The sequence below is a fragment of the Carcharodon carcharias genome, chromosome 12 (genome assembly GCF_017639515.1).
Source record: "Carcharodon carcharias isolate sCarCar2 chromosome 12, sCarCar2.pri, whole genome shotgun sequence".
NCBI classification, from domain to species: domain Eukaryota; kingdom Metazoa; phylum Chordata; class Chondrichthyes; order Lamniformes; family Lamnidae; genus Carcharodon; species Carcharodon carcharias.
In genome coordinates, this window is record NC_054478.1 from 47424588 (window position 1) to 47440797 (window position 16210).

Sequence of the window (16210 nt, forward strand, 5' to 3'; positions counted from 1 at the left end):
TTGTGACAAAGCATGCCTGGGAGGAGGTGGCGGAGGTGGTCGGTTCCCCAGTTGTGGTGTGCCGAACGTGGATCCAGTGTCGCAAGCACTTCAATGATCTGTTGCACTCTGGAAGGGTGAGTACCATGTTGGCCTTGGCCATTTAACCCAGCAGGTAGCCTTAGCCTTTGAGGACCACCACCACCCACCGACCCCCCCATGTCTTGGTGTCGTTACTGCATTGACTCATGTTGGGCTTTTGGCACATGCTGGGTGATCAAGCAGATAGTCACCATGCTTACATCAGCCTTAGTGATTAATTAGAAGATGGGTTGTCCCCCATGTGTTGGTCTTTGTCGCACTTGAGTAGTCTGGGGGCAGCCTGCAGGAGATGCAGCTAGACACATACTCAGAACTCCAACACAAGTCTTATTCATGATGATGAGATGGTGGAAGGGGAGCCTCAAGGTGTCGTGGCCAAGATCCGACTGGTGCCCTCGGCGCCACACTTAGTTGCGCCGCCTTGCCATGGGAGATAAGACCCATGTGTTATTGAAAGTGATGGACGCAGAAGTGTCCAAGGTGGCCGTTGGGGGAGGGAAGGGGGGTTGGGAGCAGCAGTACTATCTTTTGGTGATCGATCACCGGTATTGTGGACAGGAGGCACTGGAGGCCTCACTGTGGTTGGGGTGCGGTGTGTGCGTGCAGAGTACATGAGTGATCAGCCCCAAGAAATGGTGTTCTCTGTTCTGCAGGAGAAAAATGCCCACAACATATACGAGTGTTCGGGCACCGGTGGTGGCCAGGCCCAGCTTCTCATCTTGAGCCATTTTGAAGAGCAGGCCCTGGAGTTGGAAACCCGCCATGCGACCAGGTCCACAGGTGTCGGCGAGGCTGGGTGCAACGGCCAGTTATTTGAGGCCCACGGTCCCATCCACTCTGTCTTCCCACCATCCAAAGCACTGAAATTGCTGCAATCATTAATGCAACAACACTGCTAATTCACAGGCTGAGAGTCAGACGTGTGGTTCATACATAAAGGTCCCTCGGCCCTTTCAGGATGCGCATCTCTAGAGCCTTCCAAAATCACCTTATCCAATTTCTGACCACTATCCACATGGCCTTACATGCCATGGCATTGCTGTTGCACATCCAAATACTTAGTGCATCTTAGGAGGATTTGTGCCTCCACCACCTTTTCAGCCAGTGCATCCCACATTACTCTGTCCAAAAGGTCCTCATCATCTCACCTGTCAACCTCATACCCCTCACTTTAAATAAATGCCACCACGTTAGTCATCCCTGGGCCAAGGGGAAATGATGCCTTCTGTCCGCCTGTTCTATGCCCCTCATAACAGTATGAAGGTCAATAATGTGACCCGTCAATCTCCTGTGTTCCACAGCAAATGTCAGCAGTGAATGTAATGTTTCCTCATAACTCCAACTCTCCAGGCCAGCATGCATCCTGGTCAGGAACCTCTGCACTCTCTCCACTCCAATCCCATCCCTCCCATGAAGCACAGGTCACAACTGAACACAGAAGTGTAGCTGTGACCTCAACAGCGTTTTCTGCACTTGCAAAATGATCTCCCTTTTCCTACATTCTATTCCTTGGATAATAAAGGCAAGTATGGCTTTTACCTTGTTAAACGCCTTATGTTCCTATTCTACTACCTTAACGGACCTGTCCAAATGCCTAGCAAGGTCCCTGTAATCGTCTATACTTTCCACGGTCCTACCATTTCTCCTGTATTCCCATACCTTGTTTGTCCTGCCCAAGTGCATAACATTACACTTATCCACGTAACATTCCATGTGGCATTCCTTAGGCCATCTGCCCAGCCTATCTGTATCCGCTTGTAATATCTGGGCCTCCTCCTGACTACTTAGCACCCAACCAATGTTCCTCTTCTTAGGATCTTGAAGGTTGAGCGCATAATGAGCCTGGGGAGGAAGGGATGAATTGTGTTACCGACTGATTGCTAACTGACGCACTGTCCTTGTTGTTAATTTCAGCATCACCAGAGCATGGCCACAATGAGGGTGTCCAGATGCCCCCGTCCACACCTGAGGGGCGTCAGTTGTCATGAGCGTCATGCCATTTCAGCGAGGCAGGCACCAGCGCAGCAACTACCACATCAGTGGGAAACATCGGCTAGTGTCCCGGGGCACATTGGAGAGGGCACTTCACAATCGCTGGAGGGGATGGCACAGACAGAGAGTGCCAATGGTGCCAGCAGCCAGAGGAGTTGTCCGCCGCACAGCAGCTGCAGGAAAAGCAGCCAGGTGCGCGGGAGCATCTGGGAGTGTTGCATGAGAGTGTGCTTTACTTGATCTCCATGGTGGAAGAATCCAGGCAGAGTGTCAGTGATGGCATGAACCTCATGGCAGAGTGTCAGACTTCCTCCATGCAGGGATTGGCGACTATCATGGAGAGGGGCTTCCAACAGATTGATCAGCTTCTGATGGGGTTACGCTTGGACCTGCAAGCCCTCACAGCACTATTGGCCACAGGTGGTCATTGGCAATATGGGAGGTGTTCTGGGCACCAACTTTCCCAGCTCGGTGCCCATCCATCTGCGGTGAGCAAGGAGGTCCAAAGCAACCTCACATCATCGCAGCAGCTGCCTGTCGTCTCTGCAAGCTCCTCTCAGGGCGTTCCAGATGAGAGCAGCAGCTCCTCCGCCCCTCTACCAGTGACTGTTGCATCAGTTGAGGCTGCGACAACTGAGGTGCCAGCTGTGGGACTGACCACTCCCTCCCAGTAAGGGCCAGTGCAGGCTCCACAGGCCAGAGGACGGCCGCCAAGGTCATCGAGGCCAATAGAACATCAGAGTCAGCAGGCTGTCTCACAAGCCACTCCGAGCGATGGGGTGGCACCAAGACGAAGCACCCACAAACAAAAGCATAAGGCATGTTAGGTACTCTGCGGGTATGTCACTGGTGCTTTTCTGTTGGTCCTAGGTTAGGGAATTTATATTTTTTAACGTTGGAACATTGTTTTGATTTTATTTTGTTGCACCATATGATGGATGGATGGAAATAAAATCAACACACGTACCATGGCTGAGGATGGCTCCTTTGTGCTGCATTTGTATGTTTCACAGACATCATGAGTGTTTGAGTGGAAATTGATGTTTCTGTACTAAGCCCTTAGTTGCAGCTGTTGAAGTGCAAGATGTAGCACCTAAGTGCCACGTGTGGAAGCGCCAGGCAATGCTGGTCCTGCAGATCCATGTGTGTGGAGCTAGCTGAAGGTTCATTGGATTAAAGTGTCCCGGATGTCCCTGCCTCCTTTGTGTAGTAGCGGGTCAGCGTGCTGCCCCTCATCATTGTCCTGTGCTTCCTCATCCTTTGAACCACTGCGGGAGTCAACATGTGCAGCTGCATCCACTGCATCGAGGTCTTCATCATCAACTGCATCCCCCCTTTCCAGCGCAAGATTGTGCAGAGCACAGAATACAACCACTATCACCAACACACGATCTGGAGGTGGGGGGCATACTGGAGTGCACCCTTGAGTGTTCCAGGCATCGGAAGGGCATCTTGAGAAGACCAATGGCTCTCTCCAGCACAGCCCTTGTGGAGCCATGGCTCCTATTATAGCGCTCCTCAGCTTCTGTTCTTGGATGGCAGAGAGGTGTCATGAGCCACCTTGAGGGGATAGCCTTTGTCACCCAGCAGCCATCCATCAAGCTGGGCTGGAGCACTGAAGAGCCCTGGCACCTGGGAGTGTCTGAGGATGTAGCCGTCATGGGAGCTGCCTGAGTACCTTGCACAGACTTGTAGAATCAGCATCCTGTGATCACACACTATCTGCACGTTCATGGAGTGGAAGCCCTTCCTGTTGACAAAGGCACCGTGCTCACCTGCTGGCGCCTTATGGGCCACATGTGTGCAGTCTATTGCATCCTGGACGCGTGGGAAGCCAACAATGGCCACAAATCCTCTGGCTCGCTGTGTCTGACTTGCCTGGGTCGCAGCGGAAGTGGACGAAGGTGAGTGCTTGCCTGAATAGAGTGTCTGTGATCTTCTTGACACAAGTGTGGACAGCTGATTGGGAGGCACCGCAAAGAACACCCTGGATATTTGGACCGAGCCCTGGAAGGAGCCAGAGGCATTCAAGTGGAGGGCAACTATGACCTTCAGAGCCGCTGGCATGGGGTGTCCACCCACACAGTTAGGGGAGATCTCAGGGCCAATCATCTGACAGATATAGTTGACTGTCTCCCTTGATAGTTGGAGCCTCCTTAGGCACTGTACCTCAGTTATATTGAGGTAGCTGCTTCGCCGCCTGTATACCCTGGCAGCAGGATAGTGGCGTCTTCTGCAGCCCCTTCCACCTTGGACAACCTCCTGGCTCTGCGCCCCTTGTGCCTGCACCTGTCCTCCCAAAGGTGGCTCCTCTGGAGGCTGATTGTCCAGTCCTGGCCTCCTCCTTATTCTATCCCTTCCTTCCTCCTCAGAGGTGCTGCCTCCAGTAGAGATGTCAGAACCCATGCCCAGGCTAAATGGAGGCCTCCGGAAAGCTGTAGGCCTGATAAAGATTCCTGAATGTAGAGTGCTGAGCTAAAGCTTCAAAGTACAGAGAAAGCTGCTGTAATTCGTTCTGAACTGCTACAGATCACACAGGCAAGTTTAAAAAACTTTCTGCAATAAATACTTCACATAATTCATTGACAAGCCCACTGAGCCCTCTTATCCCGCCCATGGATGAGTTTTGTTAAAATGTCACTTACCCGCCTGCCCACTGCACCCTTGCCCAGAGCCAAAGATTGCATGGGCGCCTCAAAATCGGTGTCGGTTGCCGAGTTAAGGGCCTTAACAAGCCCTTTAATTAATGGCGGGCATGCGTTGTGCTTCATCGCACGCCCACCCAGCTAAATATCGTGATGGCACGCGGTGATGTCGGGACGCTCGCCTGACATCACTGCGCACCATTTTAAGTGCTGATGTGCAGGGCCCGCCCCCCACACGTCACCCTGAAAATTCTGCCCATGAGGTTTGCAAGTTTGGAATGGGTAAACATATTCGGTTGAAACACTGTCTTGTAGCCTGTTGGCTGATGATTTGCGTTGCAGAGTTAGGTGATCTTGCTCCAGTGTGAGCACAGAGTTTCTGGATGCTGTTCCTTGTGGTCTGTAGTCCTCGTCTTTGGCTTGATGATACTATGGATGGTGACCAAGGACAGCTTCCTGCTGTCACTGAACCCATGGTGTCAACAATATAAAACATCTGTGGTGACCAGGGTGAGTTTTTGTGGCAACACTGGAGTGTAATGGAATCCAGGGATAGATTCTGGGCCATTGTACATGGTAAGTTTGGCAGTGGTTGATTGAATCATCACTTGCCACTTCTGTGAGTACATACATTTCAGTGTATGAAATGGAAGTTTGCACCTGCATTGATATCCTGTTTTGCAAATAGGTTATGCTGACCCTTCTACTGCGGGCATAAGATCTGGATGGTGGCTAAGACTTCTGTTTCTACCACTATGCCAATGCATTCTTTGGGTGTTCACCATGCTGAATGCTGGCTCAATTTGTTTATTGATGGGCTGCTCATCCTCATCATTTGACCGTACAGCTTGGCCTGACCATTCGTGAATCTTGTCTTTACACATTATGGTATGCGCTCTTGGATGGTTAGAATGCAGTACCTGTTTTGCTTTTGCTAGTGGCTTCTCATGACATTGAACAACTTGTTTTAGCCTTTGCTATATGCGCTGGCATTTCTAGGTTCCTCTGGTGCCTACTGCCTTGCATTCAGCTTTAAAAGCTGGGAAATTTCTGCTGTGTGTATGAAGCTGTACCACCCTCATTGCTTGTCAGGCTTTGCCTGTATTGGCTATTGTGCCAATGGTGGACAAATTACACATTGGACAGGATTTTTCAGTTGGTGTCTGACATGCTGGCACGTAAAATGCTGGGCGATGACGTCTTGTGATGTTTCGTTCGGCGAGCGCACGCCAGAGTCAGCTGTATGCCCGGCAATAACTGGTAGGTCTATTCATGCCATTAACAAATTAATTCATGTCATTTTTTACACTGCCCATCCAATCTTAAGGTTGGCGGGCAGGCAAAAAGGCCAAGTAGCCTTCGCGTTTTTTAGGAAACCTCATCCACGAGCAGGATGATGTTTCCTGAAGCTTTTACTACTTAAATAAAAATTTTATGTGAAAAAAAAAACATGTTCCATCTCATGTGACACAGGCAGCTCCGTGCCTCAGGGAGATTGCAGCGCATGAAACAGCGCTGGCCCTGATTCTCCCTCCTTCCTCTGCCCACACTGCGCTACTACTTGCACATTATGCTGGGCAGGCCTTAATTGGTCCACCCGCGTAAAATGGCAGCACAGTGCTGATCGCGGGCGGCGGTTAGGTCTGCGACTGCTGCTGCCCGCTCCTGCCAAGCCTGCCTGACACGGGAAAATAAGCTCCTGTAAAAGTGCCTGTTATCATATCACAACAATGTATATTTACAATGTGCTTAATTGTAATATTAACAAAATGGTCTGAAATGAAACAACTGTGAGTCCATCAGTGATCGAGGCACCGCAGCACCATGCTTTAATTAGCCTCGTACACAACTTATGTCTGCTTACATACTCTTTAGTTCAGCAATGCCTGATATTGGGGGAGGGGGTGAAAATAGTGTAATACGAATGCAGGATATTCTGGCATCTGTTCCTGTCACTCCAAAGATGGTATGTTGCGCTCCCGAACACAAGCAACCCTGCTGGCCTGTTTCCCCTGAGTCACACTGTTCTGTCATGACAGCGTGCAGCTATGAGGATGCAGTGCAAGGCTAAATTGCATGGCTGCGCCCTGAGAGATCGCTAGAAAGAGGATAGGTGGAAGGCAAAGGTTCTGCATGTGGTGTGTACCTGTTATCCCCTGCAGCATTATGGTTATCTGAGGTGGCCCACCATGGACTTTTCATTGTAAAATGTGGAGATTGCTGCTTGTAATTCACCTTGTGATTAAGGAGCATACTTTATAAGGTAAGGCTAGAAAAGCTTCACAAGCCACAGCTATGATGAGAACAGCATCTTGGCATCATCAGCTGCTATTCTGTATTGGCTGTGTCTGTGAAGCTTTTCCAGCCTTACCTTTGTAAAGTATGCTCCTTCATGAGTTACAACCCAGAAGAAAAAAATAGTTTGAACCAGTGCTCTTATTTCCCAGCTTTTACTGGTGCTCCATTTTAAGGTATACAAGACCAGTTTAGACCAGCATTCTTATTCCCCAGTTTATACTGCTTCTTCACTCTGGGAAGCAGTAGTCTCCACATTTTACTATGTAAAGTCTATGATGGGCTATCTCTTCCAGTGTCATCAACCAGTTCAACAGCTATTACAGTTAGTACTAACCTGACTCCTGATTGACGTCTCATCCCAGGACCAGCAGCACTTCCATCCACTTCTTGCCTCACAGTGGAAACTCCTTATGGTCTCTCCTTTTACTCTGTGCCCGAGATGTGTTACCCACATCTGTACTGCTTCCAGGGTCGGTGAGTCTGACTCTATCCCATATCCATGCCACTCAAAGGATATGGAGTTAAGGTGGGTAAATGTATTAGAGATACAGATCATCCATGTTCTAACTAAATGTTGGAGTGTGCACAGGTCATCACTGACTGGCTCCACAACATCCAGTCAGACTGGGAGCTGCATCGTAAAGGTTGCACAGCAAGGTAGGTCAGCACCTGGGGTGGGGCGAGTCACAGGTGTAGAAGACAAGGCTGATCTCAGATAGGGCGGGCGGGGCTGGTGTGATAGAGGACTGTCCCACTCAGAGGTCTGCTGATCTTGATCACAGCCGTGGAGAGGAGGTGCATGTGATCCCAATGATCACCCTTGATCCTTCTCCTTACAAATGCAAAGAGACCCAGCCTATTCGCCCTTTACTGATATGTATAATGTGGCATTAGTGGTGCAATCCTTGGGAATCAATTTTTGCCTCCTCTCCAATGCCTCCAATATGGTGACCATATTGTACACAGTACTGCACACAATACTCCAGCTGTGGCCTAATCATGGTTTGATCCAAGTTAAGCATAATTTCTCTATTTTTCAATTCTATGCCTTAATAAACCCTATTGCTTGTTTATTTTTATTTTTAATAGCCTTATAACCTTATAGTGATTTGTCTATTTGTACTCCCAGGTCCCTAAGCACCTCTTTTACATTTATATTTTGCTTTCTAAATAATATGCAATCGCCTTGTTTTTCTTACCAAAATGTGCTACTATACACTTATCTGTGTTCAAATTCAGTTGCCAATTATATGTCTGTTCATTAATCCTCCTCAGTATTGACTATTCCCACCAATTTGGCATCATCCACAAATTTAGAAAATGTATTTTTGATTCAAAAGTCTAATTTGTTAATATAGGTTGTGAACAATAGTCGTCCCAGCACTGATTCTTATAGGATCCCACATTCCACCTTCTTCCACTCTGAATAGTTACCCTTTACCACTACTCTCTGCTTCCTGGCTTGCAGCCAGTTAGCAATCCATTCTGATGGAAGGTCATTGGTCTGAAATGTGAACACTGTTTTTCTCTCTCCACAAATGCTGAGTTCTTCTAACATTTTCTGTTTTAATTTCAGTTTTCCAGCATGTGCAATGTTTTATTTTTGTCTTAGCTATTAATTTTGCTACTTGTCTACTACACTAACAATGAAATTATTTATTGCACCAATTCAACTATCCTATTATTAGTGAAAGTTGTGAAAATTTTAAACATGACTGATAATCAATGACTAATAATCCAAGAAATTTTCTGTGCATCAAAATTAAGATTCATTCTTATAAATTTCACTTAAGTTCCTGAGGAGTAGCCATTTCTACAAACAACTTGTTAGATTTCCTAAGATAAAAACAAAAAACTGCAGATGCTGGAAATCCAAAACGAAAACAGAATTACCTGGAAAAACTCAGCAGGTCTGGCAGCATCGGCAGAGAAGAAAAGAGTTGACGTTTCGAGTCCTCATGACCCTTCAACAGAACTAGGTGAATCCAAGGAGAGGGGTGAAATATAAGCTGGTTTAAGGCGGGGGGGGGGGGGGGGGGGGGGGGGGGGGGGGGGGGGGGGGGGGGGGGGGGGGGGGGAGGAGGAGGTGGGCGGGTGTGGTTGTAGGGAAAAACAAGCAGTGAGAGGAGCAGATCATCAAAAGATGTCACAGACAAGAGAACAAAAGAACACAGAGGTGCTGAAGTTGGTGATATTATCTAAATGAATGTGCTAATTAAGAATGGATGGTAGGGCACTCAAGGTATAGCTCTAGAGGGGGTGGGGGGGCACAAAAGATTTAAAAATAATGGAAATAGGTGGGAAAAGAAAAATCTATATAAATTATTGGAAAAAACAAAAGGAAGGGGGAAGAAACAGAAAGGAGGTGGGAATGGAGGAGGGAGTTCAAGACCTAAAGTTGTTGAATTCAATATTCAGTCCGGAAGGCTGTAAAGTGCCTAGTCAGAAGATGAGGTGCTGTTTCTCCAGTTTGCGTTGGGCTTCACTGGAACAATGCAGCAAGCCAAGGACAGATATGTGGGCAAGAGAGCAGGGTGGAGTGTTAAAATGGCAAGCGACAGGGAGGTTTGGGTCATTCTTGTGGACAGACCGCAGGTGTTCTGCAAAGCGGTTGCCCAGTTTACGTTTGGTCTCTCCAGTGTAGAGGAGACCGCATTGGGAGCAACGAATACAGTAGACTGAGTTGCGGGAAATACAAGTGAAATGCTGCTTCACTTGAAAGGAGTGTTTGGGCCCTTGGACAGTGAGGAGAGGGGAAGTGAAGGGGCAGGTGTTACATCTTTTGCGTGGGCATGGGGAGGTGCCATAGGTGGGGGTTGAGGAGTAGGGGGTGATGGAGGAGTGGACCAGGGTGTCCCGGAGGGAACGATCTCTACGGAATGCCACCAGTGGGGCTGAAGGGAAGATGTGTTTGGTGGTGGCATCATGCTGGAGTTGGCGGAAACGGTGGAGGATGATCCTTTGAATGCGGAGGCTGGTGGCGTGATAAGTGAGGACAAGGGGGACCCTATCATGTTTCTGGGAATGAGAACAAGGCGTGAGGGCGGATGCGCAGGAGATGGGCTGGACACGGTTGAGGGCCCTGTCAACGACCGTGGGTGGAAAACCTCGGTTAAGGAAGAAGGAGGAACTGTTTTTGAAGGTAGCATCATCAGAACAGATGCGACGGAGGTGAAGGAACTGAGAGAATGGGATGGAGTCCTTACAGGAAGTGGGGTGTGAGGAGCTGTAGTCGAGGTAGCTGTGGGAGCCGGTAGGCTTGTAATGGATATTGGTGGACAGTCTATCACCAGAGATTGAGACAGAGAGGTCAAGGAAGGGAAGGGAAGTGTCAGAGATGGACCATGTGAAAATGATGGAGGGGTGGTGATTGGAAGCAAAATTAATAAATTTTTCCAAGTCCCAACGAGAGCATGAAGCAGCACCGAAGTAATCATCGATGTACCGGAGAAAGAGTTGTGGAAGGGGGCCGGAGTAGGACTGCAACAAGGAATGTTCCACATACCCCATAAAGAGACAGGCATAGCTGGGGCCCAAGTGGGTACCCATAGCCACACCTTTTATTTGGAGGAAGTGAGAGGAGTTGAAGGAGAAATTGTTCAGTGTGAGAACAAGTTCAGCCAGACGGAGGAGAGTAGTGGTGGATGGGGATTGTTCGGACCTCTGTTCGAGGAAGAAGCTAAGGGCCCTCAGACCATCCTGCTGGGGGATGGATGTGTAGAGGGATTGGATGTCCATGGTGAAGAGGAAGCGGTTGGGGCCAGGGAACTGGAAATTGTTGATGTGACGTAAGGTGTCAGAGGAATCACGGATGTAGGTGGGAAGGGACTGGACAAGGGGAGAGAGAAGGGAGTCAAGATAACGAGAAATGAGTTCCATGGGGCAGGAGCAAGCTGACACGATCGGTCTACCGGGACAGTGCTGTTTGTGGATTTTGGGTAGGAGGTAGAAACGGGCCGTCTGAGGTTGGGCGACTATCAGGTTGGAAGCTGTGGGAGGAAGATCCCCAGAGGAGATGAGGTCAGTGATAGTCCTGGAAACAATGGCTTGATATTCAGTGGTGGGGTCATGGTCCAGGGAGAGGTAGGAGGAAGTGTCTGCGAGTTGACGCTCAGCCTCCGCGAGGTAGAGGTCAGTGCGCCAGACAACAACAGCACCACCCTTGTCAGCTGGTTTGATGACAATGTCAGGGTTGGACCTGAGAGAATGGAGTGCAGTAAGTTCAGAGAGAGAGATTAGAATGGGTGAGAGGAGCAGAGAAATTGAGACGACTAATGTCAGGCTGACAGTTCTCAATGAAAAGATCAAGAGAAGGTAAGAATCCAGAGGGAGGGGTCCAGGTGGAGGGAGAATATTGGAGGTTGGTAAAAGGATCCGTTGAACAGGGAGAGGACTCCTGCCCAAAGAAGTGAGCCCGGAGACGAAGACGGTGGAAGAAGAGTTCAGCATCGTGCCGAGCCCGAAATTCATTGAGGTGAGGGCGTAAGGGTATGAAACTAAGTCCTGTGCTAAGCACTGAATGTTCAGCGTCGGAGAGGGGAAGGTCAGGGGGTATAGTGAACACACGGCTGGGGCTGGGATTGGAAGATGGGGTGGGGACGGAGGGACAGGTAGGGGTGGAGGGTCCTAGATGGGTGTTGGTGTTGATGAGTTGTTGGAGCTTGCATTCCTTAGCACTTGAGAGAAAGAGAAAAAGTTTCTTGTTGAAGCGTTGGATGAGACGAAGAATAGTTTTCCTACCAGTTTCACCAGCATTGAATGCCTGTGTTTTGATTTCCATAGTCATAATAGTTACTGAATAATTCATTAAGTACCTCTTACAGGAAAATGTTGCAGTTACATCTTTTTTTCCTGAAACAATACCAATTGCAATGCTTTGAGAATGTGTCACTTAGGTTAGACTGGGTTGAGGAACTAGCTCCATTCAGAAGTGAAATCATACCCATGTTTTAATTTAGATGTAATGATAATTAACATAGACATCTATTAATTAGACAATAATGGACAAGAACAATGTGTGTACTATGAATTAAAGCCACACAAGAGATTATTTTTTTAATTTAGAAAATTAATCAATTTTTATTGCTGTTTTTGATTCTCTTGACTTTAAAGAAACAGCTTTCACACAAAGTAATGGAAAGTGTAAGAGCTGAATGATGCATGTTTCATCTGATGTTTTATAGTGATTGTCTGCCAATTAGCACTAGATATTATGAATATGTAATTTCACAATATGTAATTTCACAATTCATATGCTTTAGGAATATAACTTTTAGTTTTGGGAATTGAAATTTTAAATGTAACTGAAAAACCTGGGTTTGAGAAACTGGTTAAAACCCCAAAGATAATCACCATTCAAAGGATAAGCCATGTTTACTTAAAGTGGTAAGAGGTGGAAGTGTGAAAATATTAAACAAACCCTTTTCTGAGTCTCAGTAGAGACCAGATGTCCACAGTTGTTTTATAAGGGATTTATTCATGTGGATCCCAAATCAAAGAGGTTTGGAAGCAATGGATAAACAACAGAAGATCTTAAAGTATCCATATATTTTTCAGATCAAAGAACATGTTTAGTAATGAAGTTAATTAGTTGAAATCTCTGCCTGGGACTTTGTAGGTGTGCCACAATGTCATGGGATTAGATTGCAGGGTGTTGTCTCTTGTTTTGGCTTTTTCTGTGTGTTTTTCTCACAGGAGCAGTCTGTCAGGTTTGAAGGCTGCAAGAAGGCAACATTGTGTATCTGCTAGACAGAACAAAGAGCCTAGAGGCGATTAGGAACCAGTTGGAGTCATTAAGCAGAAATTGAAGGGGTCCATGCTTGGAATGAAAATTCCAAATTCATCAGAATTTAAAATGGTCAGGTCTGCTTGGTAAAGCTAGTGCAAGAGATCAGCAGTGGAAACGTCTCAGAAAGTGTGAGCTCTGGAAGTCTAAGTGCTAGGCTGGGAAACTGAGGAAAATCAAGATGAATTCCCAAGAGTTGTGGCACACTTTGGTTTGGTCCCAGGGAAAATGAAGCAACCCTCAAGATTCTGGAAAGTATAGGGGGACTCCTGCAGGGAATTAAAACAGAGTAAGAAGTGATCTGTTAAGGTTTTCAAGTTTAAATCATGAGGGTTTGTGAAATACTATGTATTAGTTAGTAATACTATGTATATGTTAGTAATACTTCCTTTGTTTAATTCTTGTACAGGAAACATTTTTGTTTAAAACATGAATTTTTGTGGTGCAGTTCTTCCAATTAATGACTGGGATTCATATTTCTTTTTAATAGTTATTAATCTCCCTTGTGGTCATAACATAGAATCTAACTCCAAAATGAATTTTGTTTAACATTTTCAGCCATACCAATAATATTCCAACATATGATGCAGTAGAGAAAATGTTTCCACTTGTATAGGAAACTAAAGCTGGAAATCATAAATAAAGGTAGTCACTGATAAATCCATTAAGGAATTTAGGATGAACCTCTACCCAAAGAGTGGTAAGAATGTGGAACTCACTACCACAAGCAGTAGTTGAGGTAAAAAAAAATTGATGCGTTTAAAAGGAAGCTAGATAAGCACATGAATTAAAAATGAATAGAAGGTTACCTTGACAGGGTTGGATGAAGAGGGCTGGGAGGAGGCTAAAATGTTACATAAATGCCAGCATGGATGATTTGGGCTGAGCAGCCTGTTTCTGTGCTATAAATTCAGTGCAAGTGTTAAAATGATGATTGAGTTGACAGAAACCAATAATTCAGATATTTGAGTTTATCATGCCATTAAATTTTGTTTACCTAATTGGTGTTATAATTTTTAATTACAAATAGCTTTAAGTTGCACAAACTCCATAAAGATTTCATTTTACATTGATCATTAAGTTATAGAAGCGTCAGAGGTAGGGATGTTTGCTGCTGATTGCTCAATGTTGAGTACCATTCACAACCCCTCAGATACTGAAGAGTCTGTGTCCATACACAGCAGGACATGGACAACATTCAGGCTTGGGCTAATCAGTGGCAAGTAACATTCACATCGCACAAGTGCCAGGCAATGACCATCTCCAACAAGAGACAATCCAATCATCTCCCCTTGACATTCAATGGTATTACCATCTCTGAATCCCCCACTATCAATATTCTTCCTATTACCATTGACCAGAAACTAAACTGGACTAGCCATATAAAATACTGTGACCATAAGAGCAGGTCAGAGGCTGGGAATTCTGCAACGAGTAACTCACCTCCTGACTCCCCAAAATCTGTCCACCATCTACAAGATGCAAGTCAGGAGTGTGATGGAATACACTTCACTTGCCTGGATGAGCGCAATTCCAACAACACTCAAGAAGCTCAGCACCATCCAGTATAAAGCAGTCCACTTGATTGACACTCCACTCACTCAATGCAGCTCAAAAAGGCTTCTTCAATAGCACCTTCCAAACCTATGACCTCTACCACCTAGAAGGACATGACTGCTACCATCTAGAAAAGGAAGGGCAGCAGAGGCATGGGAACACCACCACCTGAAAGTTCCCCTCCAAGCCACACAACATTACAACTTAGAATTATATTGCTGTTCCTTTACTGTCATGAAATCAAAATCTTGGAACTCCCTTCCCTGCAGCAGTGTTGAGTGTACCTGCGCCAGATGGACTTCAGCAGTTCAAGAAAGTGGCTCACCACCACCTTCTCAAGGGCAGTTAAGGTTGGAAAACGAATGTTGGCCTTGACAGTGACACCCACATCCCATGATAGAATTTTTAAAATTAATTAAACGAGGCTTTAAGAGCTGAGGTTTAGTCATTTATGATTCAGATTCTTTCATTTGTTTAAAATAAGAGGCTCCTTTTCTCAAGTTCTGTTTTAAATACCATTGATTATTTAATCCATGCAAATGATAATTCCTACAGCATAGGTCATAAGAGAAATTCATCGTGTCCAGTGTTGAGCTATTCTTAAAAGGAGTGTGGTCAGAGAATTCATTTTGTAGCATTACCAATGTGAAACTATCAATTCAGCTTAGTTCAATGCTGGGAGTTCAGGATTACTGAATTTATCTGCAGGCATGGCAATCTGAAAACAATTAGATTTTTTTCACAGCTTTGATCTGAACAATAAAAATCATGGCGACTAAAATTAAATTTGAATCCTTTTCTGACATTGATGCAGTCCTAAACTGGACTTCAAATGAAGCTACAGGACATTCTACTTAAGAAATACACAGTGACAAGTTATTTCTCACCTTTAGTTAACTGAGAAACAAATCAGCCTGTCAGTTTGTGAATACAGAAGTATGGTTATCCTCATAGGTTCAGGCCTTTATTTATTTTTCTGCCATTGTGTTGCATTGACTCCTTGTTATGGCCTATAATTCTTTCCTTCCCCACAAACCACACCCAAGTTTAGAAAGCCCATTTCAGTTTACAGTATTTAAGGATTTTGGTTTGGCAATCACAGAGCAAACAGAGCAAAACAAGTGATAAAGATGATTGTTAAAAACTTACAAGTGAGAAAAAGCTGCCCTAATTAGCAGCATGAGCATCGCCACTATCTGACAAAGCTCACACAAGACCAGTAATGAATAATGTGTGTATTTAGCAGTCTCTAAAGAAACATTGGGCTGTAACTTCCAAGCTCTCCGGTGTCAGATTGTGGGGGAGGGGGGGAGGGGGGTACCCTCAAAGATGCTTTGGGGAACCCCCTCCTGGAACTTCAAACGTAAGGTTTTGCATGGCAATTGCCCAGAAGTGCAAAGTTCCTCTGGGCAATTGCCCTGCCCTGCATGTTCGGATGGTACCAGCTATGTTACACAAATAGTTACTCAGAAAAAGTTAGAAGAATTAAAACCTCTTCTAACTTCTGGGTAACTATTATAAAGAAACACACTGGCTGCCCCCCAAGGGATTCCCCCCACACCCAGACACCGCACTGGTCTCCCCCCACACCCCAAAAAGCCCAGGGGTCTCTCCCCAAAACCCCCGACCCTCCCAGGGGTCTCCCCCACACCCCTGACTGCCCCACCACATGATATTCCCCACCCCACCGACTTTACCCTACCTCCACCACCCCGGTCCAACCTCAACTTCTGCAGGACCAACTTTCCCCCAACCTGACCCCCCACCACTGATGACCCGACCCCTCCTACCCAACGTGACTGGAACTCACTTCTCCCCCACCCCACCACCTCCCCCTCCAACCCCACAGGCT

General features: G+C 46.4%; 1 protein-coding gene across 1 annotated transcript in view; it reads right to left on the reverse strand.

Moving 5' to 3' along the window:
- thsd7ba (thrombospondin, type I, domain containing 7Ba) overlaps positions 1 to 16210 on the reverse strand; it is a 676798-nt gene that overhangs the window by 218069 nt on the left and 442519 nt on the right. The gene's annotated exons all lie outside the window — the stretch shown is intronic.